Raw genomic sequence first — 17800 nt, forward strand, 5'->3', positions numbered from 1 at the left:
AGTCTCTCTGTATCTCCATTCCCTCTCACACAGCAGCACACTGTCATCCCCCCTCCCCTCAGGCTCTCTCACACACACTCTGTGTGTTGTCACTGCTGCCACCCCCACTCCCCAGCAGCTCCGTGCCCCGGGACCTCGAGCCGCTCGATTCCACCCCGAACAAGGTAAGGACGTCCAGCACTGGCCCCGGGGGCCGCTGCTCCCCCTCCCTCATTCACCACGGGGTGCAGCAAAGAAGGCACAGGGGGAATCCCGAGCAGGATACAGAATGGCAGATGCCTTCGGCGATGACTGTGGGGTACGAGGCATAGGCATGTGCCTCCAGATCCCACCCACTATCGGGCTTTCTTATTGTGGGCAGCCTGGAGATGGCTGCTCTTGCCCTTTAACCTCGCCAGGCTTTGGCGCCCCGCATACTGAGGGTTAAGGTGGTGCCCCTGCCTCCATTGCAGAGCCCGGCTGTGCTGTGCGGCCATCCGCGGTAGTGTGTGCACGGGCAGAGGAGCCCTGGTGGTGGGGGTGGCTGGCTCGGTGTCATCAGGGCCTACATGTTTGTTGTGAAAGCGAGTCCAGGGTGCATGGGAGGAGAAGAGTTGTATGGATCCCTCCCCGTGTATCGTCCTCTTCCCCGGTGCAATGGTCGCCCGGCACTGACACCCTGCTCACCCCTGAAGTTTGCTGTCACTTCTGCTGACTGGTCTTGTTGTATGGCTACTTTCACTTCATTCGCATCCTGTCATGACTCTAGCTTGGCTCCTCTCAGCTCTTGTGGCCAATATGTCCATGAGAGTCTATCTGTAAACAAACAAGGATGCGTTTCACTTGGAGCTCATTTCTGGAAAGTGGGGTTGCATAATACTACGCCGACTTTAATTGTGTGTTCACGTTCACCGCTCCACACAAATGTGGCTTCTCCCACTGGTGGAGCCTATGGGCTTCTGATCTATAACCTGGTGGGTTCAGGGCCACATACATGCCTCTGCTGTCTCCCTTGATTGAGCTTTCTGCAACTTGGACATTTTGGTTTTGCCTGTTCAACACAATAACAGTGTGAACATGTGTAGTATGTACATACGTCTGTTTACTGTGCATGTGTAGGAAAGCTTTTATTCTGGTTTGAATATAGTCGGGAAGGGTTAAAATCCCTGCCGGATTATTTTGCTGTCTATGTACCATCAAGGTGATTTCCGTTCATTTCCTGTCCCAGAGATGCAACAGGAAGCTAGAAGAAGTTCAGGGGAATACCCCCTACCCTTGAACAAAAAAACCGTAAGAGATTCCTCCATCCACGCTAAACAGCATGGATGGATGAACTTCGCCTTTCCTGCCAGGCTATTGTATTGTGACAACCAGTTCAAAATACCTGAACAGTTCAGTCCCGATTGGCGCCAGCAGGACCACAACTGCTTGAATTTTGGCCGAGTGAGCAGGGTATGGCCAGCTTTAAAGGAGAACTATGAGGTGAGTGCTTTTCACTTACCTCATAGTTCTAGCCGACCTGTGACAATGAGACTGTCACAGGTCGGCTCAGTAGATCGGGAGGTGAGCGAACACATACCGGCGTTCGCTCACCTCTCGATCCTGTCACGGCTCTCTGCCGTGACAGGTGGAGGGGCTGGATTCCCCCCTCCCCGCTCCAATCCTCCAGCGCTGACTGGTGGAGGGGGCGGGTACAGCTGGCTCTGCCTCTAGGTAGGCAGTGCCAGCTGTCAGTCACGCAGCTGGGAGGATCCAGACATAATTGTCGGGATCCGCTTCAGCTGCGGCGTCTCAGTATACTGCAAGCTGTAGCGCGCGGTATACTGAGCCTAGGGTGACGGGAGGACGCTAGTTTGTGTCTTCCCGTTACCCTAAGGAGAACTATGGGGAAAAGCCTTAACCCCATAGTTCTCCTTTAAGGTGCCTTACACCTTGCAATTATCGTTTGAAAAACAAACGGGATGGGGTCTTCGTACGATAATCGGCCAGTTGATGGGAAGTGAAGGATCAGAATTACTGTACAATTGGCTGAATTTCCACGATCGGTCAGGCTAGAAAACTTTTTTTAAATTGTACGAAAATCGATGGATAGGTGGCGTTTTCCTACGAAAAAAACTGCACGAACACTGCACATGCGCAAACCAAAATACGTTCTGTTGATCGACAAAATTCAGCCAGTTAGTATTGCTAATGAACGATGATCAAAATCTACATTGGTTTGTGCATGATGGGGTATTCGAGTGGAACTCGACTGTGGGTTCGATGATGGGACGATAGAAATCGAATGATAAATTGTAAGGTGTATGGGCAGCTTTAGACAGGTATCCACATTGAAAGATTACCTCTTATCTCTTGTTCAGGGGATGGCTCTAAAATGTTGGAAATCCCACCTCATTCGTTCTCAGTGACAATGGTCAGCAGTAAAATTGGAGGGGTGAATTCCCAATAAGACACAGGCAGCAATAAAAACTTTAGGGCTGCAACCAACTAATCCATAATAATCAATAATGAGCATAGTTGTCAACTGTTCTCATTATCGATTAGTTGGTTGGATCCCCTAGCTCTTGCCTCCACACTGGGAGGAGGGCACAGAAAGCAGTGGGCGGGTGCTATAGGAAGCCTGCTATTGCAATTTGAAATGGCCAATAGCAGGCTGGCTATTGCACCCGCCCACTACGTGCTGTATTTACATTCAGCTGCTGTCTGCAGAATCTTGCCACTGGCAGCTGTCATTCCCTGGCTGAAGCTATTCAAGCGCCATGTGTTATTAAAAATAAATAAATATATATATAAAAGGTGGGAAAGTCATTTTCGGTTTAAGCCTGACAAATTCTGCTGCGGGAGGTGCGTTGCAGCGCATTCATTTTAATGGCACCCCAAATGTGCTTCCCACCCACAGTGTGATCGCCCGCACTGGAACCCACGGTACCGCGATGCCCTGCGTTCCAGCACAGTGCAATTGCAAAAAATTGCGCACGCAGTTTTATTCTGAAGTAAACTTTGTTTGTAACACTGCATTTGTGTATTTCATTTTAAATGAAGGACGGTATTTATTTAATATTTTTAATACGATTAATCGAAAAAAATAATCTGCCAATTCATTGATTAAGAAAATAATTATTAGTTGCAGCCCCACAAAAACGTGACAGAGGGTCTGATCCTTCCCCACGCTATCCAAAACTAAACATATTTTTTTTTTTTCGGCCATACACAATAAGTGCATCGTACAAAGTACATGTTCACATGATTTAAGTTGGTGGGGAAAACAAAATCACATGTTTACTAATGAAGATCCTCACTGACCATTGTAAGGGTTAAGATCCATTCACACTTGTGTTCTTGTGAAGATGCATTTGATGTTTTATTCATCCCATTCATGTGATTGCTGGAGGCAACATCACAGATCAAGGAAGCAAAACCTTTAGGGCCGGTCCACACCACAAAGTCCGCGTTCCAGTGCGTTCGGCCTCTGGAACGCAAGCCGGCCGGCTCCCTGCATCAGGGGCGGTGTATTGAAGTCAATGTCACCGCAGCCACGACCCTGCAAAAATACTGCAAGCACTATTTTTGCAGATCACACTGGACCGGAACACAGGCACTAATGTGTCTGCGTTCCGGGTGCGGGTGATCGCACTGGGGGCGTGGCTGCGGAGCCATTGACTTCAATGCACCACCCCGCCCCTGAACGCAGGGAGCCGGCCGACTTGCGTTCCAGAGGCCGAACGCACTGGAACGCGGAATATGTTAAAAACAAAGGAATTGAAATAAAACTGAAAGTAAACTATATCGGCCAAAGTTTTTGAACAGCTTACCATCATACCTACAGTATATGACCTTGGACATTACTTTCGAAGGTGATGGGCGTTGATATGGAGGTTGCCCTCTTCTATAGAGCCGCCGATCGGGTATATGTTAAACAGCCGGTAACGGCTCTATGCATTGCACAGGTTTTTTCTGCCCGTGCGCACCCGCTAATGCAGCAGTGCCGTCCGTCCTTTTTTTGTCAACGGGCGGACGGCAACTGGTTAATCAAACCATGTCTTTTGGGGCTTGGTTTTGTGAACAGGGGCACAGTCGTGTTGGAAGAGAAAAGGGCCTTCCCCAAGTTGTTCTTAAAGGGTTAATTCCACAAACTAAGCCTTGCCCACAAAGCAAAGGTTAAATAGTTACCCCTCCTGCTGCCTGTGCTGCCAAACCACTAACTTCCAGAGATGCTCTTTCTGAAGTATCTTCAGCATGTTTCTGAGCTTTTTGTTGTATTAGATGCCTGCTCCCCCTCTGTACTCTGTGGTTCCTTCCCCTTTTGTGCCCTGCAGGTGGTCAGGATATGAAACTATAGAGCAGGATGGGAAACTGTTTAATGCAGTCGATTTTTTTGCCCTGGATCAGAATTCGATGGTGCAGGCAGCAGGAAAAGTCATTTCAAAGTAACATGTCGAGATAGAAATATGGAGGCTGCAATTTTGTACTTCTTCAAGATGCATTCGGGGCTGTTATCTTTGCTTCACAGCTTATTTACCTGGAACAAGCATATGCATTTCAGATGTCTCAACGCCTGATGTGCACATACTTGTTCCAGACCATTTACTTCCAAAGTAGAACAAAAACATAATTATGACAGACCTGAAAATTGCAGCTTACAAAACATGTCAGCAAAGGTAGATCTGTTATTTCTATCATAATGTAGAGATATGAACCCTAGAAGACCTTCTCGCCTGCTCCCTAACCCTTCTTTATACTTACTCATGAGCTACGGAGACCTTCATTGAGGTTATAATTCATACTGTAGAGATATGAACCCTAGAAGACCTCCTTGCCTGCTCCCTAACCCTTCTTTATACCTACTCATGATGAGCTACGGAGACCTTCATTGAGGTTATAATTCATACTGTAGAGATGGGGACCCTAGAACATCTCCTCACCTGCTCCCTAACCCTTCTTTATACTTACTCAAGAGCTACGGAGACCTTCATCAAAGTTGTCATTCATACTGTAGAGATATGAACCCTAGAAGACCCCCTCTCCTGCTCCTCAACCCTTTATACTTTTTCATGAGCTACTGAGACCTTCATTGAGATTATAATTCATACTGTTGAGATATGATCCCTAGAAGACCCCGCCCCCTACTCCCTAACCCTTCTTTATACTTACTCGTAAGATACTGAGACCTTAATTGAGGTTATAATTCATACTGTGTAGACATGAACCCTAAAACATCTCCTCTCCTTCTCCCTAACCCTTAATTATACTTACTCATAAGATACTGAGACCTTCATCGAAGTTATAATACTGTCCTACTGTACAAAACCCGTACAAATATTTCTCCTGCACAGCACATAATTTAATCATACTGAGAGGGACCACTACAAATAAAATAATACCAAAAAACACACATGAAGCGAGAGATGCTTTAATCCTCACAGCTCTTGGCGGAACAGAGAGAAGCATTCATAACAACTGTAAAACACAAGAAGAGTCCATTGGCATAGTGTAGCACGTCTCTGTAATAGGAAAAATTGATACACCGTATATACACAGAACTGTAAACCTGCTTTAGAAAACACATCAGAAGAAAGCAATGCGAACGCCTGCAGAATCGCTGGGATGCAGTCCCTCAGAGGGTGAAACTGTGGTGTCTGCTGTGTATTGGGAGACTCACAGCAGGAGGTGCAGCTGCGGCAGCATGGCAGAGAGTGGGAGACAACCTTCCGTCTTTTGCTGAATGGATCCCACCCTCCCTGGATGAGCATCGTTCTATTCCATGGTGCAGGTGGCCTGGCTGCCCTCAACATGAAAGGCATGATGCTTTGTGGAAATTCTGAGGCACCCCAGCTGAGAAAGGCTGGCATAGATAACGTCACTGAAACTCTAAGTAAAAATTGTCTTCAACTTCTGAGGTCTGGTTGGATACAATGACATCATCCCTTCTTTCTCGACTAGCTCGAATTTTTCTTTTTCAATAAGAGGGTAAGAGGCAATGGAGTTCAGAGCTAGGCCCTGGGCCAGATGCCACCTATGCATTGTACGGTCACAGGTCACACCAGCTGTCTACTTGATACATAAGTGAAGCACATATTTTGGGGTGTAGGGTCTAGGGAATTTCCTATTATATACTTCTGGATTGACAATGAGTAAAATAAAACATCTGTGTGATATTCTCTGTCAATGTATGAAAAACGCATTGATAATCCAATGATTTATTTTTGTTGTAATAACTACAGTGACCAGCTGTGACAGTGGAAGTGGGGACTTAAAGGTGTATGTAACCTTAAAGCCAACTGTGAGCCAGAATCATTTTGCTAGGTAATGCTGCCATTTTATAGTGTTTCTATACTGTCAGAGTCCTGTTACCTTATTTGAATAGCTCCCACCTTCTACAATTTCACATCATCTAATCTCCCACAAGTCCTTGGTGTATTGCACTGAAATCTGAGCTTTTTCCCTGAACTTAGGTGAAAGCGACCATGGAACCGAGGCACCACGTGACCTTGCCTCGTGCTGTCAACAAGGGCAATGTTCCTAACATGCTCCCTCATTCATTGCTAGACATACCGATTCTCACAGTAAACATGGCAGCGGTCAAGTTTGCTGGCTTCTAGTAACATACTGTATTTTGCAGGTACAGTTAAGATACAGCAGACATATAATTTTTTTTCCATCTTGCAGCATGATCATGACCCACTAGTGTTACTGGAGTGTTACTAGTTTTACTGGAGCAAATATGCAGATAAGGAAAGTTAGGGAAAAGTCATTTACTATCTGCATACTTGCTCTAGGTCTGTGATTGAAAGTATGTACATTGTTTTCAAAGAAAGGAGCAGGACATGGTATTCAGGACAGACGATTACGTACCTGGTGGGAGACCGGTAGGACAAAGAGGCTCCTCTTGCGTCTTGTGTCCTGCACCCCCTGGAAGTAGGAACAGGGCGTGAGGAGGACAACAAGGAGCATGAGTGCCAGTGGATGGTCCCGACACCGTGCAGTAGAAGTTCAGGATCATCAGACGTAGCTAGAGGTCAAACCAGGCAGGTAGCGTAGTACAAAATCGATAGGCAAGGCAGAGTCCATTAATCAGGCCGAGGTCAGGGGGCAGGCAGCAAGTAAGCAAGAGGAGTGAAGGCAATCCGGGTCAAAACGAGCAACAGGCAATCTGACAGTCACAGGAAGTACTAGCTGAAGACCATTAGCACTGTGGTTAGGGCAGGCTCATTTATATAGACCAGTTAATTAAAGTGACAGCATCACTTCCTGTGCGACTGAAGTGTGTGTCTTTGCGCGCACTTCCTGTTGCGCGCATGTGCGCGCTAGAGCATGTTTTCCAGCAACACGAAACATAGGCCCACACGTATGCGCTGGATCTATCTTTACCTTATGCAGACCAATGTCATTTATTGCAGGGAAACACTTTACATAAAAGCTAGAAGAGATCAGACAGATGACCTTATAAGCCTGTTGCTACTCCTTTACTGTCCAGTCACAGTCTGGTGACCAGGCTGTGTTAACGAATTTAATTTATTTATCACTATCTTATTTCACTCGGCTGTAGATCCTCAAATCATCTCTGAATTGGTGCTGACGCTGTCCTTCCTTCTGGAGGATTGCTACTTTCCCATAACGTCTTCCAGGACAGCATCACGAGATGGAATCTCCAATAACTAAACGTGAGATTGTAGTCTATCACGGGACTGAGCTTGGAGCGGTGACTACTTTACAATACACACAGGGACCATGGGGAACAAAAGTAGCCACCCTCCAGAAGGAAGGACAGTGTCAGCACCAATTCAGAGATGATTTGAGGATCTACAGCTGAGTGAAAAAAACATAAGTTCAATTTTGTTACTAGTTAAGGTGCTTAAATGCATTTTTAAGGTTTAATGCCTGAGTTAAGTGTCACTTTAAAGTGTCAGCTTTTACCTTTAGGCCTTATTCACACTGGAATCGGCCCGCACGTACAGCTCTGTGCTGTGTGCACGGCCGTATTGAGCAGCTCCCGGGAAGGACAAGTGCTGCGTGTGATTAGTACGCAGTGGCAGTACACCCCCTACGCTCACCTCAAGTGCAGGTCCGTAGAGGTGCGTGTTTCCTGGCTGAGACGCAGACAGGATCTATCCTGTCAGCGTACGAGTAGGCTCACCCGCATGGATGTGCAGGGCGGGTGAGCGTACGGGGCCGTACGGCCTCATAGTCCCATAGAGAAGGACGGGGGCTGCGTACTAATCACACGCAGCACCTGTTCTTCCCGGGAGCTTCTCAATACGGCCGTGCACACAGCACAGAGCTGTACGCGTGGGCCGATTCCAGTGTGAATGATCCCTTATAGCCTCTTGGAAGCCGAATGATGCAGTGCCTCCATGACAGTGGGCCATTTTCTGTTAGATTTGAAATGTTGTACAGTAATATTAAAAGTAAATGTATCTTCAGTACAGTGCCATGCTACATGGTTGTGTATATAGAGGCAACCACCTCAACAGTATATGAGGGTTCCTCTGCATCCGGAACTTGTGCCTAAATGTATGAGGCCTAAATAGATCTACTTAGACCTTGACAAAAGTGAGCTTTTGGTGTATGCCTGTTCCCTGTGTGCTCGATTCATGGATTGTATGGCTTGGTACACAACCCATGTCATTGCAACCACTGCATTTTCCATTAATTAACAGAGCTCCTATCTGGGAGGACTCTAACATTCAATGGGGGGAATTTATCAAAACTGGAGCAGCTGTGCATGGCAACCAATCAGCTTCGCTCTTCAGTTTGTTCAGTTAAGATTTGAAAATGAAAGAGAGAAGCTGATTGGTTGCCATGCACAGCTGCTCCAGATTTTGCCTACTCCAGTTTTGGTAAATTCCCTTCAATCTGTTTTACTTGAGCTCTGGTTCTATGACATCATCTGGCATTCATATGTTAAGTGAGTCCATTATCACACTTTACACTATCACATATAGAATGCCAAAAGCATCATTAAACTCCTATAAATGAATAATATTCTGCAACAAGGGCCTTTTTACTATATATGTCATATGACAAAAGAGTATTGTGCAAGTGTAATAACAATATGTAACCACTAAGAAATCACTTTTCAATTATACTCGGCTTACTCAAAACGGTTAAGCAGAATCTGACTACTATGGGCTGTTAGTTGATGTCGCTGTTTGCTTAGTGTGAGAAACTAAGTTGTGACATGCGCTCTTTTTGTTTACTTAAAAAAACAGCTTTTATCTGATATTAAAATATTTATAACTGTGCTTCAGCATGCAGTTCTGTCTTAGCCCTCGTTCACACCTGAACGTTTTGTAGCGCGTTCTACGCTCGACGAACGCTCTACAAAACGCTCAAACATCTAAATCCCATTATATTCAATGGGTCTGGTTCACACCTTGCCGTATTTCAGCCCGTCCCTAACGCGCTACAAAATGGCCCACGCCTGAAGGCCTGGTTCACACCTGGGCGTATTGCATATGCGCGTCTGTCGTGCGGTTTTTTTTACCGCGGTAAAAAAAATCTCGCAAAAAAAAGGCGCGTTTCCGAGGGCTACTTGGCTGTATCTCAATGGAAACGATAAACACAAACGGCCCAAAGCAGTACATGTACCTTTTCAGGCGTGGGCCGTTTTGTAGCGCGTTAGGGACGGGCTGAAATACGGCAAGGTGTGAACCAGACCCATTGAATACAATGGGATTTAGATGTTTGAGCGTTTTGTAGAGCGTTTGTCAAGCGTAGAACGCGCTACAAAACGTTCAGGTGTGAACGAGGTGGAAAAGGTACATGTACTACTTTGGGCCGTTTTTGTTCCAGACAGCCAGAGACCATGTGTTCTAGGCTTTAGGTACACAAGTATGCTCAGAACATCATTTTTTATTCATGGCATGGAAATAGTTTTTTCCCCTTTTTGTGTTACTCTAAGGCCTTGTTCACACCAAGCGCGTTCCAGGAGCAGAGCAGTTACAGACCGGATCAAAACTGCGTCCAATGTATTCCAATTGTATTTTGTGCTCTAGTTCACACCGCAGCGTTCAGTTCCAGAGCATGTAAAAAAAACTGCAGCATGGCCTATTTTACCTGCTCTGGAACACTCTAGAATGCATGCAAACGCATCAAAAACGCATGCAAACGCCCTGGAACGCACTGAAAGCCCATTCTAAACTAAAAATGGTCCGGAACGCATCAAAAACACGGCATAAAACGCGGCACAACCCACTGCACTGCGTGTGCAGAAACTCATGCTGATCTGGTCTGCTATTGTGGGGAGAAGCCCTAATAGTTTGATTCTTTAAAACCGATGTGCCTGTTGAGACATATCAAGGTTAATGACAGGTTTGGTTTCTTAGGTAAAAAATGAAATGCCAGCTTGGGATCCTTACATGTAATAACATGGAATATTCCTGTTCTTGCCCATTTGCCTTTCCTAGGGAAACTTCAGTAATAGTTTTATCTTCAGCAGTGGTCCACTGAGTGATTTTATGTTGGAGTGGGTAGCAATGCAATTGTCCCTAGAGTTGTCCCCCGGCCTGGACAGTGGAGGGCCCCGCACCTCTTGCAGGGTTCTCCTGGTTGATGTCTTATCTCGAGAGATGTTAAGAGACATCTGTCATGAGAAAAAGAAAGAACTTCTTGAACTTGTTCTAGGACAGTGACTCATCAAGGGACATTCTACCGCTAGAGCGCAGTGGCAGAGAGGTGAGCTGTTAAGCTGCCCATACACCTATAGATTATCTGCAGATTTTCTATGGTCAGATGGAAAAAGTGCAACAGATTCCACCATTTATGCTAAAAGTATAGATGCCTGCCAGATGTTGTGAAAGAGAAAATGTAAACTTCTACATGGCCATCGTGTGCACTGTTAGGTGTTGGCAAATCCACCATGCTCCAAGATATTTTGAAACTCATATTATATTCCCGGTAACCACTGGATTTCAAGATCCCCTTGCCTCTTTAATTTATATGATGCACTTACATCTGCTGGAGTATTTGGGTTTAAAAGTGCACATTCCATTTTAATTTTAAATCGTGCATGACTGTGTGTGTGTGTGTGTATATATATATACATACCGTGTTTCCCCGAAAATAAGACAGTGTCTTATATTTTTTTTTCCACAAAAAAAGACACTAGGTCTTATTTTCGGGGGATGTCTTATGTGTACCTGGCTGCAGCTGTCCGCTCGTGCGTGCGGATGAGCGTGCGTGCGGGAGGGAGGGAGCTACGGCCACTTTTAGCTGTACTGCCGTCCAGGGAGCCAGACAGGTGGGCGTGTGGGGAGGCGTGCCTGGCGGTGGGGGCGGGAGGGAGCTGCGGCCGCTCTCAGCTGTAATGCCGTCCAGGGAGCCAGTCAATATATATAATGTGTGTGTGTGTTAGTAAATATTTTGGGCTGTAATGCATTTCTACTTCAGTGGACACTGGATTGGGCAGTGGTCTGATGGTTGTGCAGTCACATTATTCACATTTCTGTCTTGGACATACTGTATTAATACTTGGCTCACCTTTCCTTTGTGGAAAAACAGTTCTTTGTACGTTCCAAACTGGCTACTCCATACCCAGAAGTTCTGGGTATTTCACTTAGCACCCAGCGGCATAACAGAGCATCAGGGTAATGAAGGAAAGTAAGTACATGCTGTTGGGAAAGAGGGCAAGTTAAGTGGCCCTGTTACTTTGACCTGCATGCTCATAGTAAAGGTTCACTTTAAGAGCCAACGTAAAAAAGAATGCACTTCAATAGTATTTCACAACATTCACAATACACTATACCATCTCTTTTACTTCTGTAATCCAGGTATTGATGTGGTGTAACATAGGGCTCTAATCCCTTTTGTCTGGTAATCTGATGACCTAGTAATTCTCGTTTGCTGTTTGTGTTTTCTTTTTGTTAGGTAGGAAAGGGATTCCCAGACACACCGATTGCAGTCTCTCACATAAGTAATAAGGGGGCATGCTACATGATATGTGATTTAACAAAGTGTCAGTACTAAGAAGTTTCTCACAATCACCAGTCAGATTAAAACCTGCCTGGAAAGTTTAAGGGCTTGTTCACACCTAATCTAGTGCATTCCAGCACGGTGAGTTGATGGAACCCAGTGGATCGCATAATTAAGCCTCCCAGTGCGATCGCTTCCGCGCCAGAACACGTGGCACAGCAATGCCCTCGGTGCAGTGTGGTCGCAAAAAATAGTTCATGCACTATATTTTGCGATTGCACCACACCGAGGGCATTGTTGTGCTACGCATTCTGGGTTTTGGTGTTCACTCAAGCCAGTGAAGGAAAAATATTCTTTAGACTGACTTTTAGTAGTTAAATGGTTTGGTTTATTTGTTTCACACTATCTTACCTTTCCTAATTATTCGTTAAGGGACACAAGGTAAGTAAATTGTGAGACAACGGTGTTGTGTTGCTGCATGCCAAAGATTGGACACTTGCAACTAACAAAGCTGTTAGTCAGTGATATATAACCCCTCCCAATCGCATCATGCTTCAGCTTTGTCTGTTAGTGTCCTAGGAGAATGGGCATCTTCTCTGCTCAGAGACAAGCTCATCATTCAAGCCTATAGGTGTAAGGACAAGGTACCACCTTTCCCTGGCAGGGCACACTCCACTAGATCAGATAATGCCTCTTGGGCCTTTCAGCATCAGACATCTGTTCCTCAGATCTCTAAGGCTCCCACCTTGTTCACACGTTTGTTTACTTTTACCAGGTGGATGTTGAGGCCTCTGCTGATGCCAGCTTTGGAGGTTAGTGGTTGTGTTGTGGTGTAAACAGGGCACATAGAAAATAATTGTTTGGAAAAATGTCAGTCACTGAAACTGGTGTGAACAAGCCCTTAATGAACAACTAGGAAAACCAGATATTTGACTTACTGTAAAAGCCTTTTCTTAGAGTACATAAGACTGAGTGGTGGGACTTTTACCCCCTTTGACTAAAAATCATATCCGCATACAGCTCTGCATGCTGATATGAAATCCTCTTGCATTCATTAGCTAAACAAACATATTTTTATTTTACTTACAATTTCTTTTTTTCCACTTCTTGTTCCACGTTAGCACAAATGATGTAATCTGTGTCCAAGCATTGCATCCTGGGAAGGTTACATCAGCAGAGCATTGCTGTGAAATCTCATGAGATCTCAGGGAAAGGCATTTCCCTCCCCTGAGATGATGTGCATGGTCACATGTCCTAGTCACATGTGCCAGAGTTCCAGGTAGTAAAGGGAGATGGATTTAAAAGTCCTTAGTTAAAAGGGTATCAGTTTGTATATTGTAATTATTAAACATTTCTAAAGGTGCCTTTGTTGTCATTTTGAAGATATGGGTAAAGTTCCTCTTTAAAGGACACAGGTTCCACCACTCTGTCTTATGATTCACTTCTACTATTGCTTTTCCACAAAACTGAAACATGATGGGATTGGAAGGGTTATATCTGGCTGAGTAACAGTTTTGTTTGCCAGTAATCTCCTGTGTGCAGCAATATAACCAAGTGTCTCAGGAAGTACTTCTTCTTGGGTCCCTTAATGAGCTCCCAGGAAAAGCATTTTACGGTAAGTCCCAAATCCTGTTTTTTCTGTCTGCCCCTTTTTTCTTCTGATCTATTAAAAGGGATCTGGCTTAGAGAAATATCAATGGTGGCACAAGTAATCATTTCTAGCAGTCTTCTGTAGCATGTGTCCTCTCTATAACTGTCAGAGACTCACCCGGCACGTCCGTTCCCTCCAGCGGCGCGCCGTCCCAGCGGTGACGTCACGCCGGGCTCCGCCCCCTAGACCTCGGCTTCCCTTCTTAGCCGCGGCGGAAACACTCACTCGGCGTTCTGTCAATGAGGAACGTCGAGCGAGGTCTCCGCACACTCCTCTGAACCAAGCTGCCTGCCGAAGTTCTACCAGCAGCTAGCCACACTTTGGGACGCATTCACCCCCAGCTCACCACTCTCCTACAGCAGGCTGACACAGGCTTAACACCAGCTACAGCAACCTCTCCTCTAAACCGCAAGTACTGGGGTTAGCCCCATCTCCTGGTGCTAAGACTGCAGTGCCAGATCATACTGTGGTGTGTAATATACAGGACTGTTAACCACTTGCTGCATATCTCTTAGTAACCAATATTACTTTGCTAGGACTGTATTGGCCGATCATAGTGAAGAGTATAATATACCTGCCTGCATAGAATACCTCTGGATACTCTGCCCATGCTACCCTCTAACTTCTCCCCTTAGGAGGGGCTCATTAGTGCGGGGTGTACCGCTGAGAAACTACTGTCCCATCACGCCCCATAGCTGTAAGTCGCAGTCTTTTAGACCGTTACACAAATTAGAGCACCCACACTCTTGCCCCATATAGGCCCGGGATACATGATGTGGAACGGTTCCTCTACGCAGTTGGTGTGTTAAGGAACCGTCTATCTGACCCAATCCCATAGGCTGTACTGCAAGAGTTCCGCAGCTGCGATCCTCAACCCTTATTCGCTTACGGATCGTGACAATAACTGTCTTCTAAAGCAGCGGTCGCCCACCTTTCGGACCTAATGGACCACTAAATTCATAATTTTAAATCCCGCGGACCACTAATATGATTAAAAAAAAAATATATATACTCATATTTTTTGTTTCCTCATATACAGTATAAATATGTTCTCATATGTGTGTGTATCTTTCTATATCTATAGATAGATTATATATCTATCTATAGATATATCTATCTAGATATAGATATATCTATATACACACACAGGTATATTTTTATATATGAGGAAACAAAAAATATTAGCATATATATACATACAGTATATATACACATACATACATAGGTGCGGGTGTGCCTGCAGGAGTAGCAGTGCTGGTGGAGGGAGGGAGTGGTGCCGCCCACCCCGTTCAAGTAATAATATTCATTGTTTTCCCCTTATCGAATCTGCCACTGGCCCTGCCGGCGGCGCCTGGGGCACATGCCCCCCTAGCTTCAGCACTGCCTCCAACCAGCCCCGTGCCTCCCCTTCCCCCACACTGAGCCACTATTACCTGGCTTCTCCCCACTTTTTCTATGTCCAGCAGCCTGCTCAGTCCAGGTACTGATGAGATGCCCCGCCTCCTGCAGAGCCCGCACTGTACTGAGAGCCGCGCATTCTTTTTGACAGCCGCTGCTTGAGTCAGTGAGAGGCAGCCCCGGAGCCTCTGTGCCGCTTCAATGGCGGCCCAGCCTGCACAGCATCAGAGGGGCCGGGGGACCATCAAAATTTTGTTGCGGACCACCAGTGGTTGACAACCGTTGTTCTAAAGCATGTCTCCTGTCTCCCAACATCCCCTGTAGCATGTCCGAAGTCTCTGACCATCTTTTATAGCTTACCCATAGTTTCTCTGGTAATCTGTTGTATGTCTGTAGTATCTGGCAGCTTTGTGCACCATCACATGGGATTGCATGTGGTACATAACATATTCAAACATATCAAATAAAACACACCGACACCTTGTTTGGCTTAAAAATTCTTTGGCCGCGGCACTTTTATTGGTTTTAATAATTTAGCTTTCATTAAGCAACCAAACCATCACTAAATAATCTATCAACCGAAGAAAATGCCTAGCCACTACGACTCAAGCAATCCAGTAATAATTGTATACCAAACATTAAGTCCCCCCTCAAACTGAGGGTGACCGACCACATAAAAAGCCTGTGACCTGTTCAAGAGATCTCAAGAATTAGGGCGGGGAGCTCCTTATGCTGTGGATCCGTCTGACTGATGTTTTCCCCTTGAGCCGTCGTTATAAAGGGGAGCTCAGGATTCTTCCAGAAGGTTCTGGCAAATTTAAATTTTCCCGCCAAAACCATTTATGAATTTTTTTTAAAGGGGCCACGCCCTTAAAACGGCAATCTGCAATATAGAATAGGAGCGTGTGGAGAGAAAAAAGGGGGGTGGGGGACCGCTGCAATCCCATGTAAGTGGGCACAAATAAATTGTCACCCACTTTTTTCATTCTCTGGATATTACAGTATGTGTAGCCATTTGTTGATCTAAAAACTGAGAACAGGAGACTGTCCTATCTATATGGGAAGCAGGACTCTGAGAAGTCAGATGGTCACCAAAAATATATTGTAACCATTGGCTATCCGAGCTGCCATTCTTTCCTCTGGGAGAGAAGTTTGGGAATGGTGTTGAGGAGGTTGTAAAGACAAGTTGATATTTGTATTTGGTGGGAGCTTTCAAACGTCTAAGACTAGCTTTCAGTGGAGATTAAATTAAATCTATGGAGTAGGCGGAATGAAAATTCCTGACATCGTCTGTTTGCTTGACTTTCTTAATCTGCCCTGTGAACACTCAGTTTAGTTGCTATTTGTACTAGCCTTGTGCATTATCGTGTTTCCTGCTTATATCATTTGTTTGCTGGAGTGTCATTGAGCAGGTTAATGCAGTACATTAAGCACGTTCTATGTAAAGTAAATGATGAAATGTGTCTCTATGAGTGCTGGAGTAACAGAGAGTACTTGTAGAAGTTCAGTATATCGCTGCAGAATAAACAGCTGTAGTCCTACAGTGAGTATACGTGGTTGGAGCAGCAGTGTAGGAGAGGTTTCCGTTTTGGTGAGGTCACTGCATTTCCTGCTGGCTTCCTGTCAGTTACTGTTTTTCCAGTTCAATCTACATTGTAATGGAACTGTTAGTGGCAGTGCACTCCGCTCCTTTACATGCAGGATGGACAGAGTGGATGGAAAGAACTAACTACCATAGTTACAGCTTCTCTCCCTTCATACTCTTTGATATGAGGAGTGAGCATTGTATGCATAGAAACATGATTTACAGGAAATCTGGCAAGAAGCAAAATATCTGTGTGAGTAGTCTCAGACTGCGGGGCGGCCTTCCTCATAGGGAAGCTGTACAACTTTGGCTTTCTGCCGTGGAATTAAGGCTGGGTTCACGCCTAGGCGACAATGTTTTTGCATGTTTTTGATGCACGTTTTTAGGCGTGCTTTATGTGCATAAATCAAGTTGCACATTTTTGTGGGCAGATTTTTAGCTCATTGATGTTAATGGGCAGATGCACGCAAAAACACAGCAAAAGCGCATTTTCATGTACTTTTTCCAGGGACAGGCATTTTGCTTATTGCAACAAAACGCTCAGATGTGAACAAGGGCCAAAGAAATTAATGGGATTTTTTGGGGGGCAGAAGAAGCGCTACAAAACGCTCAGTATGAATCAGGCCTAACATGCAACCTGGGTGTCAGACAAAAGCTTCCATCTGAGACTTCTCATGAAGGTGTTTCCAGGGTTAGTAATGCTAAACATATGCAGCTTTAGGGCATGTTCACACCAAATGCAGACCAGATCTGCATGAGTTTCTGCACACACAGTGCAGTGTGTTTTGACGCGTTGTTGATGCGTTTTTGATGCGTTCCAGGCTGTTTTTGTAAAACAAAAAGCCATTTTTGAGCCTAAAATTGGCTTTCAGTGCGTTCCAGGGCGTTTGCATGCGTTTTACCCCTTGTGATGTTTTATAAGTCAGGACTAACACAGCTCGCTGTTTTAGTCCTGGTCCATTGTATAAAGTCGCTGACAAATTGCCTCCAACAGTATTTGTGCTACTGGAGAGAAAACGTATAAAGTTTATGGAATATCCATGTCCTCATCACGTTGGTTGTATTTTGATGTTTACGTAGCAGGAAGCTTTTAGCTTAACAGGAAGATTACAGGTTGCTCAGCAACAGTATAGATAGGGAGTGGAAGCAAAAGGCATCCTTATACAGTGTTGGATAAGCTGTACACTATAAATTCATGGCATTCTCATACCACACTCCCTACTTAACACATTAATTATGCACATCTGTCTGCTAAGTGCTGGAAGTAGGCCAGGCTC

The 17800-nt window shown here is 45.3% G+C and overlaps 1 protein-coding gene across 1 annotated transcript in view; it reads left to right on the plus strand.

Annotated features, from left to right (window-relative positions):
• The window catches only part of ELF2 (E74 like ETS transcription factor 2), an 82473-nt gene continuing 64673 nt past the window's right edge, over positions 1–17800 (plus strand). The window contains exon 1 of the mRNA XM_018557106.1: positions 1–164. The gene's annotated coding sequence lies outside the window, so the exon portion shown is untranslated. The remainder of the gene's footprint in view (positions 165–17800) is intronic.

This window comes from Nanorana parkeri, unplaced genomic scaffold, assembly GCF_000935625.1.
Source record: "Nanorana parkeri isolate BGI_ZX_2015 unplaced genomic scaffold, ASM93562v1 scaffold267, whole genome shotgun sequence".
NCBI lineage: Eukaryota > Metazoa > Chordata > Amphibia > Anura > Dicroglossidae > Nanorana > Nanorana parkeri.